Source organism: Pogona vitticeps, chromosome 4 (assembly GCF_051106095.1).
Source record: "Pogona vitticeps strain Pit_001003342236 chromosome 4, PviZW2.1, whole genome shotgun sequence".
Classification (NCBI taxonomy): Eukaryota; Metazoa; Chordata; class Lepidosauria; order Squamata; family Agamidae; genus Pogona; species Pogona vitticeps.
The window spans coordinates 230,047,916-230,055,254 of NC_135786.1; positions in this window are offsets into that span (position 1 = coordinate 230,047,916).

Genomic DNA, 7,339 nt, shown 5'->3' on the forward strand with positions numbered 1-7,339 from the left:
CTCCTCTGACCATCTTAAGCCTGACTTACCCACAATATCTCCCTGCATAAGCTTAAGCTCTACAGAAAAAAAGGCAGGTTCACAAATAGACCCTAACCCTCTGTCCATACTGAACAGGATACTGGCCTCAGAAGAGCTGAGGGATCATTTTTCACTTTTGGAAAGTAATCAAGACCAGACAAAGAAAATAAGAAATCTGAAATTTATTACAGGAAGTGAATGAAGATAGGAAAGCCAACAAGAATCTTACTTCTATTTAAGTAAAGCGAGGATGCAGGAATCCACAGCGGCTCCCTCACCTCTTAAATACAAAGGAAGGATGTCTCCTCTTTCAGAAAGATTTGATGGGGAGTGTGAGACAGCAGTGGTTCCCAACCTTGGGTCCCCAGATATTCTTGGACTAAAACTCCCAGAAGCCTTCACCGCTAGCTGTGCTAGCTAGGATTTCTGGGAGTTATCGTCCAAGAACATCTGGGGACCTAAGGTTGTAAAGCACTGGTCCAGAGTTGTCATGTTCTGCCCTGTAGTCATCTCAGAATCACACAAATAGTCCTCATTCAACCTGATTTTACACATTCATTTGAAGATCAGCCACATGCCTGGTATAAACTAAGATCTGGAGCAGATTCTCAGCCTTCCCCATAAGTCGGAGTTACTAGCTACCCTTGGTTTACACCTCCCAGAAAGCATGGGAGATACCGTTTTTTGGAAACAAGTCTCTCCCATGTTTTGGGACCAACATGGTGTGCTGTGTCTCATTATAATATACTGGAAGGTAAAAACAGGTCAAAAACAGATCATGGTCACTGGTCCCATCACCTCCTGGCAAATAGGGGAAGATATGGAGGCAGTGACAGATTTTACTTTCTTGGACTCCATGATCACTGCAGGTGATGACAGCAACCACAAAATTAAAAGATGCCTGCTTCTTGGGAGGAAAGCGATGACAAACCTAGATAGCATCTTAAAAAGCAGAGACATCACCTTGCCAACAAAAGTACGCATAGTCAAAGCTATGGTTTTCCCTGTAGTGATGTATGGAAGTGAGAGCTGGACCATAAAGAAGGCTGACAGCCGAAGAATTGATGCTTTCGAATTGTGGTGCTGGAGGAGACTCTTGAGAGTCCCCTGGACTGCAAGGAGAACAAACCTATCCCTTCTGAAGGAAATCAACCCAGAGTGCTCACTGGAAGGACAGATCCTGAAGCAGAGGCTCCAATACTTTGGCCATCTCACAAGGAGAGAAGACTCCCTAGAAAAGACCCTGATGTTGGGAAAGTGTGAAGGCAAGAGGAGAAGGAGACGACAGAGGATGAGATGCTTGGATAGTGTCATCGAAGCGACCAACATGAGTTTGACCCAACTCTGGGAGGCAGTGGAAGACAGGAGGGCCTGGCGTGCTCTGGTCCATGGGGTCACGAAGAGTCGGACACGACTTAATGACTAAACAACAACAACAAGAAACAGGTTTAATTGATAAGTGTGGTTGCTAAGACATGTGTCTCTGAGACAGTCCCACAGTGGGAGAAAAAAAATAAGTGTATCAGACAGAAGGCTTACCACTTAAATCACTGTTTACACTAAATACAAAATGCAGAGGTGGACAAAAGCATGTGTGATAACAAATGGGCATGTTTGCTCCCTTGAGAGAGCAAAATGTTCAGATAGTTGGACCAATAAAATAAAATAAAATAAAGATGATGGCCTGGCTTCGTGACCCTGCAAAATAGCCTCTCTGTTTGGTTGGGCAATTACCTTCCAAGGTATTGCAATATTTCAGAGCGAACAAAGGATAAAAGAAAGACAAAACGCTTTTGATGTCCATTAATATTCCACGGAAGAATGAGCCAGTCTGTCAGCCTGGTGGTTGTCATTAACATTTTGTTTCAGCAAATGATCACAGATAAAAGAAGATGTTTCTCATCTGTCCAAGTAATTTCCCAACCGCGCAGGTGCTGGGCATTCTCATAGCACATCAAAACGGGTGGAGAGCTGCACTCAACGGTGCAGAAAGACACGAAAAAGGTGCTCAGTCAAGAGTCTGTTGAAATGGGAGCTTGGAGGGCTGGATTCTATAACAAGGTGCCAGTTCCCATGGAATTCATTTCCCGTTCTAAAGTTCTTCCCGTACAATCCAATTTGGTCCTCATTTACTAGGGACAGGGACAAAAGTGTTAACCGAGACGGTCTTTAGAGCTTTTCACCTTTCTGCTTATTGAGAGATGCTAGATTTCTCACTCCTCTGGAACCAACACCCTCTTCAGAAGAAGAGCGGGACCAGCATAGGCTATTTAAAAAGGAGTTTTTGGTTTAATTCCTCTCTCCCCGAAAAAAGCAGCCCTCTTCATATGTTTGAATACAGTATATAATAATGATGATAATCATAATCATAGCCTTAGAACAGCAGAGCTGGAAGGGACCCTATGGATCATTGACTCCAACCCCCGTCAGGAAGGCACAGTGGGGAACTGAATTCTCAATTCCTGGCTCCACAATCAGAGAACTAAGCCTCTGAGCTATTACAAAACTCCTGCCACCATAAATCAATGAATCCTAAAGATGTCCCAAGACTTTGGCCAGAATTCTATTAGCTAACATGGAACATAACTGCTCCATGTTCTTAGTGCTCCTCATGTGCCTATCAATCTATGGCAGTGGTGTCCAACCTTGGCCCTCCAGATGTTCTTAGACTACAGCTCCCAGAAGCCTTCATGACCACCTCTGCTGGCCAGGATTTCTGGGAGTTGAAGTCTAAGAACATCTGGAGGGCCAAGGTTGGGGACCACTGATCTATGGCTTCTTCTTACCTGAGCCAGTAATGGAACCTCCGTGTACACAAGGGAGTAGTAAATATCCATAGGAAGGAACCCAATTGGGTGTACAATAGATATACATGCAGTAATGATAAACAAGATTCTGGCCTTTCTTGGAGGGAGGGGAAGGGTCTTTCAATGTTCTTTTCAAAAGCTTAACCAAACCCAAGAATCTTCCAGGGCATGGTGAGTCTCCCTTCTTGGCCCTGTTTTGGCTTCAAATCAGTACTGTCAACATCTCAGTTCATCATTCCAATGGGTGAACCATTTGCAAATAGGATGGAAGGTGCTATGAAGAAGCTGTTTTCCTAACACTTTGGGACTTCCATCATGTGCAGTTTTACCTGGGAGTAAATCCCATTGAAATCAGTGGGTCTTAAATGTAATCACACATGCATAGGATATTTCTTGCTGATTTCCCCAAGCCCACCCCGAGTTTTCATCTCCCCCCCTTTTTTTTGGATGGCCACCAACAGCTTCAGTCCCTCATATCTGGATAGGTCTTGTAGTCTCTGTTAGGAGACTCCAGGCATGATATATGAAGAATTATTATGGAGCTTGTTTTCTGCTCCACCACAGGGCAACGCCCAACCCAAACCAATAGATTCAAATGACAAGAAAGGGCATTAGGAAGACTTCCTTCCTGCAATAGTTTTCAACCGTAGAATATCATTTGTTGATGCTCTGATAGCCTGCAGAGATGTTCTAGCTTTGCCTTTCCTCAATCAGCAAGGGGTTGACCAGATGATGCTGAAATCCCTTGCAACTCTATAATTCAGCATTCCTATCATTCTAGAGCTTCACTTTTTGTGGTAAGAAGGATGTGGGTTGTATCTTGTTCTGAGAACAGTGGTGCCTTGCTTTATGATTGCCCCGCATTATGACAAACCTGCTTTATGACAATCGCAATTGCGATCGCAAAACGATGGTCTAAATGGGGGAATTTTGCTTTTGATGATCAGTTCCCTGCTTTGGGAACCGATTCTTTGCAAAATGAAGTTTTTTAAACAGCTGATTGACAGTTTCAAAATGGCCACTGGGTAATTAAAATGGCTCCACGCTGTGTTTAGGGATGGATTCCTCGCTATACAGGCAGCGAAAATGGCCACTTCGCTGGATGGTGAGTTTTTACCCCATTGGAACACATTGCATGGGTTTCAATGTGTTTCAATGGGGTTTTTATTTTCGCTTTACGATGTTTTCACTTAACGGCGATTTTCCTGGAATGGATTATTGCCGTTAAGGAAGGCACCACTGTACACTACATGCTCCGTACAAGAAGAGATGGGGAGAATATCATATTTTGACTGAGACATACAGTATTGCAGTCACCTGTACATGAATAACTTTCACTTATAACACCAAGATGGAGTGAGGGTAAGATAGTGGGTAGAATATTGGACTAATGCTCAAGAGATGTGGGTTCAAATCCCCATTAGGCCATGGAAGTCCACAGGAAGGGTGCCATTGGTAAACCTACTCAAATATCTCACATATTGTGGAAGTCCAACTAGGATAGCTGTAAGTTGGAACTGACTTGGCAGTACAGACACACACACACACACACACACATGTGGCACTGAAAGCTCCTTATTGCTGTTTCACTTATCTTAATTTGAAACCGATATGGAAGAAATGTGCAAGCGTGTTCAAGAAATGGCTCTTAAGATCTTCTGGGGAGGTCCTTCTCTTGCTCGCTTGGTGAGGACACGAGGGAGGGCTTCTTTTTTCAGTTTCTGCTCCCAGGTTTTGGATAGTACTGCCCCAAGAAGCCAGGATGGCTCCCTCCCTCTTGTCCTTTCAGATAATTTAAATAATATATATAAAAGCAATCTGCCTGTGTGTTCACCCAGGGGAGCCTAAAAACGTTGAATCCACAAAAGGCTCTGGCTACCCAATGCTTTCCTTTCCTTTCTTTCGTGCTTCTTTCATTTATATCCTATCTTTTTTCTAGTACAGGGACTAAAGATGTGAAATTTCTGAAAGTTTTCATTTTTTTCAGGAAAAAAACACACATACTTAGGAGTGTTTTCATTTCATGTTTTCTTATTATAAGAATTCTGGTTTCTTTAGAGATGTAAAACTTCTGAACATTTCCATTAAAAAAAAAGCCCACACATTTATTATTCAATTTATACCCCACCCCTCTAGACAGAGTTATCGTTCAGGGCCATTCCAAGACCTTTTGCTGCCTGAGGCACAGGCGGCAAAATGGGGCTCACACACTACCACGTCAAAGTGCAGAGTCCCCAAACCTAACCACCATATTTTGATAGAAAATCCTTCTCCCCAACCCTAGCAGTTACAATGATAACAAATCAATTAACTTCCTCCCTCTTCCACAATAATCAGCATCCACGGCTGGAGGCTGTGACCTCACTCTGGAAAGGCTTGCTATGCTAGCGAACCTCACAGAGGGTGCTTTTGACAGCTGACTGACAGATTCCAGTGGTCAGACAAGAAAGAGTCTAGTGTCTCCTCAAAGACTGGGAATGTTTATGGGTGATCCTCTTTCACAGAAGGTCACCCCTTCTTCAGATCCATAGCTCTGGAGGATACTGATTTTCGTCAATTTGAAATCCAACTCGATCCTATGCCATTCAAGAAGCCATAAGAGTTAAAGGTGATTGGGACATATCATTCATTGTTTTGTACATATGCATGGGATTTAAATAATATTCTGTATCTTTTCGTTTGACTCCAGAAGCGAATCCACAAAATACTTCTGATCCATAGAAAGACCTTCTTGAAAGTAAGAGCTGTTCTACCTTAGAAAGAGGGAGGAGGCTCTCCTCCATTTGAGGTTTTTAAACAGAGGTTGGATAGCTATCTGTCAGGGATGACTGACTATGGACATCCTGGCTTGGCAGGGGGTTTGGACAAAATGCCTCTTGGAATCCCTTCTACTTTTCGACCCCAGGGACTGGACAGAAGTAGATTGGGATCTATTAGTAGGGATCTGGGTTTAGGCATTAGCATGGCCAAGATTTCTGTCTCCCAACAATTTGAATAAAATCGAACATTCATAAAGGAAATATTTGTTGGAACGCCTCACCCAGAAATCAGCTAACCTGCTTCTGTCAATCCATGTTGCCCAAAGGGGCCACACCAACAGAGGCCAAGAAGGTGACAACAAGGAATTCTGATTTTTTTTGGTGCTGGCCCCCAGTCTTTGGAATAAGCTACCAACCTTTCTGCCTGATGCTCTGGGAATCATTGAAAACAATAGCTGATCCCCCAGTTACTGCTAATATCAATTTCCCCCCTCTCTTGTGTGTTTTCTTTTGTATGAATTTTAGATCCATATCGGGGAGCCACTATATTGAATGAATTGTTCTACGGAGTCTTGTGAAGTTTTAAATTTTAATCTATAAACCTCCCAGAGAAGTGCTTGCACTAAAGGGCAGTATATAAATCAAATAAATAAATAAATTACTGTTGCCAGGCACAGGCCACTTTCTTATCAATGAGTCTTGTGGCGCAGTGGTTAAACTGCAGTACTGCTGTCAAAACTCTGCTCAAAACCCAGGTTCAATCCCAGGTAGGCAGCTTGAGGTTCGCTCAGCGTTCCATCCTTCTGAGGTCAGTTTGATGGGCAGTGGCAATGTGTAGCTTGCATAACTAAATTCTAAACAGCCCAGAGAGTGCTTTAAGCAGTATGGGGTGGTATATAAGCAGCATACTTTAAAAAACAACACACATACACCAGCATTCCTCACCTGTAAAAAAAAAGCACATGCTTCCCTCCCTTCTTTGAGCTAGTCTCCATGCAGTTCCTACTGCCTCTTTTAATTCTGTGCGTTACAATCCCAGATGTACCATAACTCAGATGCAGGTTTGTATTTGTGCATGTAGCATAGGGCTCATAGGACATAGTAGGTAGCTGACTTCAAAAGGTCACCCATATTTTGTATGAGTTCCGATTAATGGATCTTTGGATATCAGTTTTCTTTCTTTTTTTTTTAAAGGAACAATCACAGAAAATCTCGGAAGTCTAAAACGGTTCCATGCCTTTTTTGGATCAGCTCCTTCAAACCCATTTACGATACCTGCATCTGTGCATTAACTTCTAAAGCAGTCAAGAAGTTCAAATCCAAGTCTGTCAATTTGTTTATTTAAAATACTTTACACCGCCCCCCCTTCTCCTTAAAGGTAGCTTACATTATTTAAATACAGTATTTAAATGTGAAAAAAATGTGAACAGCTAAAAAGAATCAAACAAAGGGCACACTAAAAAACGGTATTTAACAGACTCCTGAGCTGTTTAAGGTAAGATAACAGGGTCATTAAATTCAATTGAGATTAGACTGGTTTATTACTGTTGGGGCAATCAAAAGAATTAGCCATACTTCCCGTGAGTCACTTAGTATAACAAAAGTAATGTATAATATCCTCCCCTTTCCATGGTGCTGGAAGAGTTTAATTAGAACTCAGGTGTTCACTCATTATCTATAGCCACAAACAAGGATTTGCCCTAAAATGTAAATGGTACACACTAGGTTTCTTGTTTCAGTTCAGTTCCAAGC